Source organism: Canis lupus, chromosome 6, assembly GCF_048164855.1.
Source record: "Canis lupus baileyi chromosome 6, mCanLup2.hap1, whole genome shotgun sequence".
NCBI lineage: Eukaryota > Metazoa > Chordata > Mammalia > Carnivora > Canidae > Canis > Canis lupus.
The window spans coordinates 60362555-60377118 of NC_132843.1; the positions used below are offsets into that span (position 1 = coordinate 60362555).

Sequence of the window (14564 nt, forward strand, 5' to 3'; positions counted from 1 at the left end):
TATGTTTGGGCTGTTGTGTGCTGTTGGGAGTATGGTGGCTGGAGACACGTTTGCCCTGCACTGGTTTATTAATTTTGGTCATGGTCAAAGGGTGGTCCAGTTTCACAATCATGTACCTACTACTTTCCTTCCCATTTACACTGAAAATATTACAGTATAGAAGTGCTCCTTGAGGGGTGCCTGGGGGGCTCAGTGGTTGAGTGGCTGCCTTTGGATCAGGTCATGATCCCAGGGTCCTGGGATGGAGTCCTGCATCGGGCTCCCCCTCAGGGAGCCTGCTTCTCCCTCTGCCTACGTCTCTGCCTCTCTCTGTCTCTCTTATAAATAAATAAATAAAATCCTAAAAAATAAAAAAAAAAAAAAGAAGTGCTCCTTGAAACCTGAAAGAGCCCAAGCAGAAGCTAAACATTTTATAGGAAAGATCAGATAGCATCTTTGCACTTGACAAAAGCAAACATTTCGGGATCTCCTTTCCACTGTCATCGCAGAGCACAATAGCCACTTTTTTCTCCTCCCTCCCTCTTTGGCCACTTTAGGTTTTTGAGGAGGAAGGATTTTCAAAATGCAAATATTTTTATTTTATTATCCTTTTTAAAAAATTACCACATTACGGGTGAAGAAAGCCTGTATTTCCGTTTGAATCCTGCACTTTGGCACGGGTTCTCAAAGTGAAGACTGTTTTGTTGGGGGAAAGCGCAGTATTTCTGTGTAGCAGAGACCTTTACCCTTCTTTATCGACAGCCCTGACTGCCATCAGAGTTTGTTATAGATTTCGTAAATGATCAGTTCCAATGAACACAACCGCTGTATTAACTACCCAATCAGGCAACCAGTGAACTCTCCAAAATCACTAGCAATCACGGGAGGCAGAGCTATGGGGGAAGAGGTGGGAGAGCAAAGGTCTCCGAGTTATTTGAAGGACACAGTAGCCTTTGGATGCTGGGAGCACCGTGACCTCGAATCTAACCACAACCTTTATCACGGTCTAAACATGCCACAGAGTCTCTTTATTTATTATGTTTTCTGCCTCTCTATGCTAGAATCAAGAAATCTCTGTAAAGCCAGGATCTTTTTGTTGTTGTTGTTCACTGATGGTACTGGCTGCCCTATAGTGTGCAATTAAGATTTGTTGAATGAATGAATGAATCTGCTTGTAAATATAATTAATGTAATTAATGCCACTGACGTGTACCCCTAAAAATGACTAACACAGTGTCATGTTATATGTATTTTGCTACTCAAAAAAAATTGTTTTAAGTCATCTGACATGGGTAATACTGGATTGCTGCTGTATTTGAAATAATTTCAGTAGATCTGCTCTACTAAGGAATCAGCCCAGACCAGATCCTCATCCCCAAAACCAACAGAGTCAGTCCATTTCAAAGCCCCTTGACTCAAATTGTAAGTGTTTAGGTCTTCTGAGGGGCTGGGAAAGATAAAGGATAGCAGCTTCTTTTAGTTTATAAACTTTCCTGCCCTGCGTCCTCCTCCAGGCACCCTCACTCTCGTTCTCACCAGCGATTGCCTTCTATAATTCTCACACGATAAGGCAGGAGAAAAACATTAACTTGCATTTTTCTGCCCATATTCTTGGTCACCCATCCTCAGTGGAGCTGTGGCGAGAGGAAAGCTAAGATAATGCCCCCTCAGATAGCATTGCATTCTCTTCTGTTCTCAGATCCTCCTCCCACCATGAGGAAGAGTCCATTCTGGCCAACGATGAAATCTAAAAAGCATAGGATCAAGAATTATAGCTCAGGGACATTCTGTGAGATAGAATGAACAGGGGAAGATAGAGCTACATTAATCATCTGCGCTGGGGAATTGCTTGCGCTAGTGTTCACGGAATGCTTCATGCTCTGCAGATAAATGTAAAGGCTCTGCAAAGCAGAACATGCAAACGGCTCCTGGTAAAATCAATTATGGATCAAAGCTATTTTTCTTTGCCCTTCAAACTATCTAGTTTGCTTTTTAAATATTTGAACTTTTTCGTACAAGTTGTGACTATGACGCAAATTTCAATACATGATGCCCTTTACCAACAGATCCTGACTTGGAAAAGCCTCTACCCCAAACTTGACTCTACTCTGACATTTGAAAAAAAAAAAAAAAAAAAAAAAGAGAGAGAGAGACTTTATAGGGTTGTTATAGTTAATACAAGGCTTCAAAAATATAATGCTAGAAATGTATTGGGTGCTCAATTTAAAAACTATTCCATCCAATTTAAAACCTAAGTCAGTGAGTGCATGAAAAGTGAGGAAATTATAAATGAATGGGGTTTGGAAAAGGCAGAAGTGATGTCTGCCATCATTCACAAATCTGTCCCTCAGGCAAATGTAGATACCACTAACAAATATTGGACACCTACTGTATACTATTTTAAGTGTTTTTACACATTTTATCTCTTTTATCAAGATTTAATCACTTGAATTAGAATCATATCTATGTAGATCTACATAGATTAGAAAACCTCTGAACTCTTCGTGAGGCAAACGATTTGGTTTTCAGCTAAGCAATTTTCTCTCTCCACTCTCTTTTTTTCTTTTCTGTTCTTTTTTGAATTATAGGTACAAGAAGCCATTCTTACCTTATTGCAATACTACTGCTTCTAAGACTCAGGCACATTTTTTTTTTTTTTTTTTTTTTGGTATTCTAACAAATAGAAAAGGCTTGCTTTTGTTGAAAGGCTATACAGTTAATTATATCAAACTCTAAGCCAATATTTTTAATAACTATACTTTATTGCAACTATAAATTCTAGTTAGAATGTCACTACTGTGTTTAGTTTAATTGTATGTTTTGTTTCTGAGTTACAATACAAATACTGGGTTTGAGCTAAAACTGTTTTGGAAGCGGGCAGAAAGTTTGCAAAAGGAAGTCAAGATGAGACCTACGGATGGAATCAGGCTCCTAGAAGAATGGAATATTCAACTCACTCCCTCATTCCTAACAAGCTCAAAGCAACTTTTCCAACTTTCATTCTTGGTATAAAGTGTCAAGGAGCACAATGGGGTTATGTAAATTATTCTACTCGATCAAGGTTAACAGTATGTCATTGACAGTTTCACTCCAGGCAAAACAATTTAGCGAAGAACATTTAGAATAATGTTCTATGAATGAATTGAATGAATTAATTTTATTTATTTATTTGTTTGTTTATTTTTTGTGGGAAAGGGTAACATTTTTAAAAGCATCATACTGGGTGGCTCAGTTGGTTAAACCTCTGACTCTTAGCTTCCACCCAGCTCCTGATCCCATGGTCATGACTGAGCCTTCCTTCACACTCAGCAGAGTCTGCTCAAGAGTCTCTCTCCTTCTCCCCGCCCCTCCCCCCACTCACACTCCCCCTCTCTCTAAAACAAACAAATAAATAAAATATTTAACAACAACAAAAATAATTAAGTAAAAGTTAAAAAGCTTTTGTTATCATACTAAATACCACACATAGGTCACTGCTTATGGCTTATTCAATAATACAACTCAAAAATGTGCATATACTCCCTTATATGTAGGGACTATTATATTACTGCATTTCCTAACCCTGTGACCACAATAAATAACTGTCATTAGAAGTTACTGACAAAAAAAAAAAAGAAGAAAAAGAAGTTATTGACCAGTGCAAGGTATAGATGAATAGGTAAATTTTAGGAGAAGATGGATATAAGAAATATAAATTTATCACAGCATGTGGGATTGAAGCATGAAAATCTGAATTTCAAGAATTCATTGTAACACGTATTAGCTGTATGATCTTTGGAAGTTCATTTTCAATTTGTAAAACGGATAAAAATATTACTTGCCTTCTAGCAGTGCTATGGTATTTTGAAAATAAGGGATAAGGAAGCACACTTTCTAAATTTAAATACCATAGATACATTAGCTATAATAATAAATTTTTATAAAATAAATGTTTTTAGCAAGATTCCAATTTTAGTTTCCATTTAATTGTTTTAATTTAAAAATCAATTTCAGTTGATTTTTATCAACTGAGATCAAACTGAGTTGATACTCAGTTTAAAAATCAGAAAAACAGATTATGAGGGAAAAAAAGGAAAATCAACCATAGTCCTACTGTCCCTCTTCACCCTTATGTCTTTGCCCAAATATCACATTCTCAGTGAGGCTTTTCAAGACATCGTGTTTTAAATTGCTGCAAATTGTTGTACCTTCATCTTCACACACAAACATGGGGCACTTAGTATATAGCATTTCAGGACATGTGATCTACCATTTAATGAATTTATTTATGTATTGTCTATATTCCTCCAGAGGAATCTGAATTCCATGAACACAAGGTTCCATGTTGCTCAATGTTATATTTCTAGTCCCTGATCATTGTCAGCATTCAATAAATATTTGTTGAATAAATCAGTGAATCCAAGCACAAGTAACACTTAGATGTGTTTCTTCTCCTGTTTTAAAAATTTTAATGTGGGGGATCCCTGGGTGGCTCAGCGCTTTAGCGCCTGCCTTCGGCTCAGGGTTTGATCCTGGAGACCGGGAATCAAATCCTGCATCAGGCTCCCTGCATGGAGCCTGCTTCTCCCTCTGCCTGTGTCTCTGCCTCTCTCTCTCTGTCTCTCATGAATAAATAAATAAATAAATAAATAAATAAATAAATAAATAAATCTTTTAAAAAAAGTTTTAATATGATGTTTCATTATTTCTAACACACACACAAAAAGAGTAACATTGATTAAATGCCAATCACTATGATAAGAATTTTACATATTTTTTTTTCAGTTGATCTATCAACAACTCTGAGAGATATTATCCCTGGTTTACCGATGAGAAAACCAAAGTCTCAAAGTGTGAAGCAATGTGCCCAACGGTTGGCTTCTAGTAAACTGAATCTGACTTCAAATCAAAGTGTGATTCTAAAGTTTGTGTGATTTCACAACATCATTTTGCTTTTTAGTTGTACTCTTACTATATATTTATTCATATCTATGAATATCTTCATCCTTCTCCGTTTAACTTTATATCTGAAGTATTTTATTTCCTCATGTTATCACATTTCATTTTCTATTTTAATGGCTAAAGCTAACTGTATAATTGAGGATCATACTAGAGAGATTAGTAGCAGGCATTGGCTGAAGACCATAAATACTTATCATAAAAGTGTTTAGTTATGAACTTCTCTAAAAAAATCATATTTTAGCTAACCTCTGCTCTTTTTGTCCAGAAGCCCTCCCCCGCCCCGAATATGTTGGGATTCCCGGACTCAACCTAGCTGCTCAAGCATGTTGTTATTTAGTGGGGGTTATTTCTGAAAGAACACAGGATCAGCTCACAGATCTGAAGCTGAACAGTTAAGCCTTGGAAAGGATGTGTCAGCTGGACCCTGGCCATCAGGGCTCTCCTGCCTCTGAATCTCTGCCTGTTGGCATCATTTCTTAGATCAGTTTCCACTGTAGGAAAAGACATAGCTGCCTGGGGTGCAAATCCTCGCACCTTTCTGACTAATAGAAAAAGGAATATCTTTCTCCACCTCAAGTTTAAAAAATATTGGTAAAAAGACATTGATTGGCCTGGCTGGAATTTTTTGCCTATCCAGGGACAATCAGTGTGCTCAGAGAAATGAGCAAGAGTGACGGACTCAGTGTGGGCCATGTGCCTTTCCTTTGAAACACTTCATGATTAGTAGCCCCACATAGTCAGAAGGAGCATCCCCCCAAAAATGTCTGTTCTGGACAGAGGAAACCTTGAATGCTCCCCTAGGAGATCAGATCAAACCCTGCTTTTCTTCCTTAATCTGCTTCAGATCACATATCATTCATTATGAAAAAAGATTCATGGAGCACCTATCACGTGGTAGGCGCTGCCAGGACTTGGAGATAGCCATCTATTAGTTCAGTCAATCACCAAATGTTTATTCAGAGGCTCCCCTTGCCAGGCAGCATGCTAAGTTTCTGTGGATGCAGGAGTGAGGAAGACAGACAGGTCTCCACTCTCTCCCAACTTATATCCCATGGGCACAACTGTCAACCAACAGGTAGAGAAATACGACAATCCTAAATTGTGAGAAGAAGTGAACATGATGCCCTAAGAGGATAATGAGAGTGGCTTTAGGATGATGAAGGCTGGCCCCTCTGAAGAAATGATCATTGAAAAAAGTGCCCAGTGAGGGGCATCTGGGTGGTTCACTGGCTGAGTGTCTGCCTCTGGCTCAGGTTGTGATCCCAGGGTCCTGGGATCTAGTACTGCATCTGGCTGGCTCCCCACAGGGAGCCTGCTCCCCCTCTGTTTATGTCTCTGCCTCTCTCAGTGTCTCTCATGAATAAATAAATAAAATCTTAAAAAAAAAAGTACCCAACACACTGTGTCCTCTTGCTGAATCCCTCACATGCCTTAGCAGAGGCTGAGCACATGAAGATTTGCTAAGTTGGAAGGGAAACTAAGAAAATGAATATCGAGCTTAGTGTAAAAAATAAAGGAAATTTTTGAAAATTAAGACCTGCAGGTTAAAAGAGGTCATCCTCCCATATGAGTTTTGGAAAAAACACATCATTTAGCAGCCATTGAAAAAAAAATGTGTTGACCATAAGAACTGCAAAGTTCACAAGGCTTCAATACACATTTCAAAACAAGCCTAAGAAATAACAATCAAATGTGTCATGGCTATACAACTCATTCAAAAACAAATCCACAACAAAAGGGGAAAAAAATAGGGCTGTTTTGCTGGCCACATACCTAAGCACCAAAAACCTTAAAGTTTCCTCTGAAAATCTGATAGGCATGTTTACTTCTTTGCAAAGATCTTTTCCTGTGAATAGATTTGTTTCTATGAGCCACAAATAAAGCAAATGAAAATGTTTATTTCAACATTTGGTCTGTACATATTTACCACATAGTGTCATGAACATGCTCTCTACACACACATGTAAACATGTCTATATACATAAACCTGGGGCTGTGTGGAAAGGGGATGGATTTAGTCAGGTAGAACCAGGTCCCAGGGTGCCTGAGTGGCTCAGTCGGTTGAGTGTCCCACCCTTGGTTTCAACTCAGATCGTGATCTCAAGGTCGTGCGATCGAGGCCCACATCAGGCTCCATGCTCAGCTCACAGACTGTTTGTCCCTTTCTGTCACCCCACTTGCACTCTCTCTCAAATAAACAAATAAATAAATAAATCTTAAAAAATAAAAGAAAAAGAACTAACTAAAGTCCCAGTTCTGGTTCTACTAATTAGCTATGTGATTTTGAGCAAGTTACTTAACCTTTCAAGACCCCATTTTTCATTTGTGAAATCGCAATAATACAGACAACTTCATAGGATTGTTCCAGAATTTTTATAATCAAGATGTGCATGAGTGCTAAGCAGTATGTGGAATAGAATGTGCACTCAAAAAATGGTATATATTATTATTTTTTTTAATTTTTTAAAATTTATTTATGATAGTCACATAGAGAGAGAGAGAGAGAGAGAGAGAGAGGCAGAGACATAGGCAGAGGGAGAAGCAGGCTCCATGCACCGGGAGCCCGACGTGGGATTCGATCCCGGGTCTCCAGGATCGCGCCCTGGGCCAAAGGCAGGTGCCAAACCGCTGCGCCACCCAGGGATCCCTATATTATTATTTTTAAGAGTCAATATATTACTAGGCCTTATATTGACTACTCTTTTTGACTACTCTTGTATTCTATGAAAGAGTAAATTTCGTATATTTTATTTGTTTGCTAATGATTCTGATCACACTAAAAATATTAGTTGAATATACTATTGCATTAATATTTGAGGAATAGTTACAACTATGAAATAATTTAAGAAGGTTAACAGTGTTTTTTCTGTTCTTTCTACTATAGAACAGAACAGATAAGGGATACATTTAATTATTCATGTGTAGGTGGAAGACCCAACTAATAGTCAAACAAGCCCCTTGAGAGAATAGAGGGACGTTGATCATCCCTGTGAATGCAGTTGCCTCCCCTGTATGTGCTGCTCACTTCCACATCTGTGGTCTGGGTCAAAGTGCTCTTTGACTGGACTGACCTTCACCTCCACTCATCCAAATTCTACTTTTCCTCCTTACCTCATTACTCATCCCATCTGCCATCATTGCTCTGTTTTTTTTTTAAATTGGAGTTCAATTTGCCAACATATAGCATAACACCCAGTGCTCATTCCATCAAGTGCCCCCCTCAGTGCCTGTCATCCAGTCACCCCAATCCCTCCTCCACCTCCCTTTCCACTACCTCTTGTTAGTGGAGTTAGTTTCCCAGAGTTAGGTATCTCTCATTGCTCTGGTTTTAAGGAAAGAGGCCTTCACAGCTCTTTTGTTCCGTCAAACAAACATTTCCTTTTGGATGCCTTAAATTCTTATCGCTCTTTTATAAGTACCTCCCCAAAACTCCTTTACATCACCCTACCTCAAACATGGAGCATTTATTACTTATAGTTAGTTAATCCATTCCCCACCTAAAACAGAAGTCCTGTTTGCAAAGATGAGCAATAATTTGCAGCTAAAATCTCCTGATTGATACATGTGAGATAGCTCTTTCCTCTGGTTTCCTTCCTTGGGACAAATGACAGTTTTCCAATGAATGCTCTTACCAGGTTCCTAGGAAAAAACCCACTGTTCTGGATGGACACTGACCAGTACAGGACACAGAGGGCCTCCTAGGAGCCTGGATTATTATGTCCAAACTCCAGGCTGATTAGGCTTTTGAGCATTCCAATTCCAATGACTATTTTCCCAAACCATTTACCAAAAATGGAACACAAAACCAAAACACCCAAGACCCTGTAGGTGAAAAGAGAGAAATATATTTCAGAATATGCTAAGAAGGAAATCCTGTTATGTGCAACAACATGGATGAAATTCAGGGCATTATGCTAAGTGAAATAAGCCAGAGAAAAACAAGTACTGCTTGATATTACTTATATGTGGAATATAAATAAAAAGTCAAAAACAACAACAGCAAAAAGAATATACTTCCTACTCATTCCTTCCCTACAGAAAGTCTCAATCCCTTCTGCTTCTGCTTTTGGTGTCAAAACAGAATCATTACCTCATTTCTTGGTGCAATTTTGCCACATATATTTACCAAACTGTAGATTTTCAAATACAAATACTATACATAAATATGATATAAAAAATAGCATTTTGCCAAGCAGCATGACCACAGTATTTTGCAAACATTTTGAATGATTGCTACCTACAATGATGCAGCAGCATCAGAGGGATCTCACCGGGGAAGAAGGCATCCAACTCAGGAGGCCTCTGAGGTGACATTTCCTTGGTAGTTTCACAAAGGCCAAGATTCTGGATCACAGCTGGGAGAGTCCACAAACTAGATCTTCAGAATGTACCCCAGAAATGCACCCTCAGGGAAATACTCCCATGAGATGGACTTGTAAACCAGAATGACAATGCATTCATTTTTAAATGGAAACTAACCTTTTTGGCAAGATACAAGTGACTTGCATCTCATTCAGAATACCACACCCCCGTCCCTATGGACAGATAACTGGAAAGCTGGATTAGTAATCAAGACAACTGCTGTGTGAACATGGACTTAAGAGAAGTAGATTATCTTGATGACTATTTCACAAAGGCCATGATGAGACCCTGATCAAGGATATCTTTGCCTCCTTGGTCAACATCATCCTATGGGTGATTATACCTTTTCTAGGGGCCAGAAGGATTGTGGCATGGGTTCACATTGCCAAATTTTTCTGTGCAGAATGACAACAGCTAATACTAACATGTGATGGTGCTTACCCTGTGGCCAGTCACTATTCTAGACATTTTATCTATTAACTAATTTAATCTTTGTAACAAATCTTTGAGATTTTTATTATTATTAGCTCCATTTTGTGAATGGTAACACTGAACCACAAAGGGGGTGAATAACTTGCTAAAAGTTGCATCATTAATTAGGTGGTAAAACTGGATTTGTAGGTTGCCTGGCTACAGAGTCCATGCTTTATTTTTTTTTTAATTTTATTTATTTATGATAGTCACAGAGAGAGAGAGAGAGAGAGAGAGGCAGAGACACAGGCAGAGGGAGAAGCAGGCTCCATGCACCGGGAACCCGATGTGGGACTCGATCCTGGATCTCCAGGATCGTGCCCAGGACCAAAGGCAGGCGCCAAACCGCTGCGCCACCCAGGGATCCCCATGCTTTAAATTCTTATGATACACTGCCTCTTGAATACTGGGTCTATGCTGCACTCCCATTTCTTTCTTTTTTCTTTTTTCAATAATAAATTTATTTTTTATTGGTGTTTAATTTTCCAACACACAGAATAACACCCAGTACTCATCCCGTCAAGTGCCCACCTCAGTGCCCGCCACCCAGTCACCCGCACCACCACCACCCCCCCCCCCCCCGCCCACCTCCCCTTCTACCACCCCTAGTTCATTTCCAAGAGTTAGGAGTCTTCCATGTTCTGTCTCCCTTTCTGATATTTCCCACTCATTTTTTCCTCCTTTCCTCTTTATTCCCTTTCACTATTATTTATATTCCCCAAATGAATGAGACCATATAATGTTTGTCCTTCTCCGATTGACTTACTTCGCTCAGCATAATACCCTCCAGTTCCATCCACATCGAAGCAAATGGTGGGTATTTGTCGTTTCTAATGGCTGAGTAATATTCCATTGTATACATAAACCACATCTTCTTTACCCATTCATCTTTCGATGGACACCGAGGCTCCTTCCAGTTTGGCTATTGTGGCCATTGCTGCTATAAACATCGGGGTGCAGGTGTCCCAGCATTTCATTGCATCTGTATCTTTGGGGTAAATCCCCAGCAGTGCAATTGCTGGGTCGTAGGGCAGGTCTATTTTTAACTCTTTGAGGAACCTCCACCCAGTTTTCCAGAGTGGCTGCACCAGTTCACATTCCCACCAACAGTGCAAGAGGGTTCCCTTTTCTCCGCATCCTCTCCAACATTTGTGGTTTCCTGCCTTGTTAATTTGCCCCATTCTCACTGGTGTGAGGTGGTATCTCATTGTGGTTTTGATTTGTATTTCCCTGATGGCAAGTGATGCAGAGCATTTTCTCATGTGCGTGTTGGCCATGTCTATGTCTTCCTCTGTGAGATTTTATTCATGTCTTTTGCCCATTTCATGATTGGGATTGTTTGTTTCTTTGGTGTTGAGTTTAAGAAGTTCTTTATAGATCTTGGAAACTAGCCCTTTATCTGATACATCATTTGCAAATATCTTCTCCCATTCTGTAGGTTGTCTTTTAGTTTTGTTGACTCTTCACAACTTTTGTTGTGCAAAAGCTTCTTATCTTGATGAAGTCCCAATAGTTCATTTTTGCTTTTGTTTCTTTTGCCTTCGTGGATTTATCTTGCAAGAAGCTATTGTGGCCAAGTTCAAACCGAGTTCAAAAAGGGTGTTGCCTGTGTTCTCCTCTAGGATTTTGATGGAATCTTGTCTCACATTTAGGTCTTTCATCCATTTTGAGTTTATCTTTGTGTATGGTGCAAGAGAGTGGTCTAGTTTCATTGTTCTGCATGTGGATGTCCAATTTTCCCAGCACCATTTATTGAAGAGACTGTCTTTCTTCCAACGGATAGTCTTTCCTGCTTTGTCGAATATTAGTTGACCATAAAGTTGAGGGTTCACTTCTGGGTTCTCTATTCTGTTCCATTGATCTATGTGTCTGTTTTGGTGCCAGTACCACACTGTCTTGATGACCACAGCTTTGTAGTACAACCTGAAATCTGGCATTGTGATGTCCCCAGATATGGTTTTCTTTTTTAAAATTCCCTTGGCTATTCGGGGTCTTTTCTGATTCCACACAAATCTTAAAATAATTTGTTGTAACTCTCTGAAGAAAGTCCATGGTATTTTGATAGGGATTGCATTAAGCGTGTAAATTGCCATGGGTAACATTGACATTTTCACAATATTAATTCTGCCAATCCATGAACATGGAATATTTTTCCATCTCTTTGTGTCTTCCTCAATTTCTTTCAGAAGTGTTCTATAGGGATCCCTGGATGGCGCAGCAGTTTAGTGCCTGCCTTTGGCCCAGGGCGCGATCCTGGAGACCTGGGATCGAGTCCCACATCGGGCTCCCGGTGCATGGAGCCTGCTTCTCCCTCTGCCTATGTCTCTGCCTCTCTCTCTCTGTGACTATCATAAATAAATAAAAATTAAAAAAATTTAAAAAAAAGGAATGAGGCCTGGGACCTCCTTTAAAAAAAAAAAGAGGTGTTCTATAGTTTTTTGGGTATAGATCCTTTACCTCTTTGGTTAGGTTTATTCTTAGGTATCTTATGCTTTTGGGTGCAATTGTAAATGGGATTGACTCCTGAATTTCTCTTTCTTCAGTCTCGTTGTTAGTGTATAGAAATGCCACTGACTTCTGGGCATTGATTTTGTATCCTGCCACACTGCCGAATTGCTGTCTGAGTCCTAGCAATCTTGGGGTGGAGTCTTTTGGGTTTTCTATGTAGAGTATCATGTCATCAGCGAAGAGGGAGAGTTTGACTTCTTCTTTGCCAATTTGAATGCCTTTAATGTCTTTTTGTTGTCTGATTGCTGAGTCTAGGACTTCCAGTACTATGTTGAGTAGCAGTGTGCACTCCCATTTCTAAGGCTACATCTTGCCTGCTGCATTGATTATTTTATATCCTGTTTGATACCATCCTCTACAGATCTGACTCCTTATAATGCCGTGTCTCTGAAAGCTTTTTTTTTTTAAAGTGGAGGCACCTGGGTGACTCAGTCAGTTAAGCATCTGCCTTCAGCTCAGGTCATGATCCCAGGGTCCTGGGATGAAGCTCTGTGTCTGGCTCCTGGCTCAGCAGAGAGCCTGCTTCTCCCTCTCCTCTCCTCCTTGTACTCTCTCCCACTATCTCTGTCTCTCTCTTTCAAATAAACAAATAAAATCTTTTTTCAAAAAAGTATATATATGTTCATATCTATGTACATGTATTTTAAAAGAAAAATAGCATGCATACATATGTACGTGTATAAAATCTTTACTGTTGCCTCTATATACCAACAAATATGAGCAAAACCAAGCTTGTGTGGACTTTAGACTAGAACAGAAACTTTGTTATATTGAACTAGACAGCCTGATAATAGCTGTTCAAATAGGATTTGGCCTATACTTCATCCTTCTCCAAAAAAGGAAATATTTAGTTTCTGGGAGATATTTAGGAGTTACAGCAAGAAATATTAGACTGAAGGAGGAATGTGTGTTGGGCTCATGTTAAAAAGTGTTGCTGCGGTCAGAGGCAGCTGCTCCTAACCAAGCTTGAGGCAGCACATCCCAGGCCACACCATCTGGAGTTCCACTACAGGTCCTGGGGAGCGCCAGACTGTATTCCGTTGACCAGATCCTCCTTTCCCAGAGATTGTTTTAAAACTGCTATCATCTTGAGGTAGGTTCCCTTATTACTTTATTTTCAAAAATCAAATTTTAAAAAATGATAAATTAAAAATTCACACGATTCCAAAGGCTAATCGTGCAAAAGATTGTACGGTGCAAATTCTCTCCTATGCCTAAAAAGCCCTGAATGTTGGTTCTCTTCCCAGGAGGCAATTATCAGTTTTTTATTTATCCTTCCAGAGCTATTCTATTATCTTTTTTTTTCCTGTCATATCTTTTCCCTAGAGATATATATTTGAGACTTTTTATCTTGTTTTGCTATGCTGTCCTCTTTTTGTTTCCTATTTCTTCTCCAAGTCAACCTCCGCTATGGACTTTCTTTCAAATATCAACTTGCAGTTGGCTGAGACTGGTTTTATCCCCTTTCCAAATCTAGTTTCTAGCTCTAGCTAGGAAGAAGTTGGCATGTGACAGCTGGTGGTCCTAGTCACCTCCTGATGAATGATGGATAGGACCAGGAGGAGCAACCGTTCCCTAGTATCATTAATTGCAAGATTTTTGCAAGCTCAAAATTCTAAGAGTTGACAGTTGCCTCCAACTGTTAACAGCTGTTAATTTGGCTGCGGCTGTGGGGATCTGACTCTCCTTCTGCAAACAACTGGGACAGCGGCTGGCTCATGACATACCTTCCTTTACAGCCTCTGTGACACTCAATTCTGAATTTCTTAGGCCTAAAAATAATATCCTAAGCCCATTCCAGAGTCCTTACATCTATCACTAGCTGTGAGACTTTGCACAAATAACCTACCCTTGGTCCTTGGTTTCCCATCCGTACAATGGAGGAACTGGATGAAATGATCTCTGCTTCCAACCCCATAATTTCCATGAGAATGGAGTCAGTTATTAAATGGCGAATGCCATCCCAGTCCTTCTCCTCCCTCCACCCCCCCTTGCCGCAAGAATCTGGAACTTGAGGGAATGATGAATCCAAGCATGGTCTTAAAGCAATGACGTGTCCCTGCATTTCTAGCACAACTGCTAAGTGGGTTCTGCTCTTTACTCCCTTGGTGCTGGGGGTATTTAAGAGCTGCTTGTCTCATAGATGCAAAGAAATTCTTTCCTCATCCCACATACTGGCATGCATTTCTAAAAATCATTTTAAGTAATTATGAGAACAGCATTATTTTTTTAAGTATAGAAAGGTAGTGGAAAAATGGTAATCCCCTCTTTTTAAATGGCACCTGTATATACATCTAGTTAAT

General features: G+C 39.5%; 1 long non-coding RNA gene across 1 annotated transcript in view; it reads right to left on the reverse strand.

Annotated features, from left to right (window-relative positions):
• LOC140635724 (uncharacterized) overlaps positions 1–14260 on the reverse strand; it is a 50443-nt gene extending 36183 nt beyond the window's left edge. The window contains exon 1 of the long non-coding RNA XR_012033070.1: positions 14111–14260. This is a non-coding gene — a long non-coding RNA (uncharacterized lncRNA). The remainder of the gene's footprint in view (positions 1–14110) is intronic.
• Between the last annotated feature and the right edge of the window lie 304 nt (positions 14261–14564).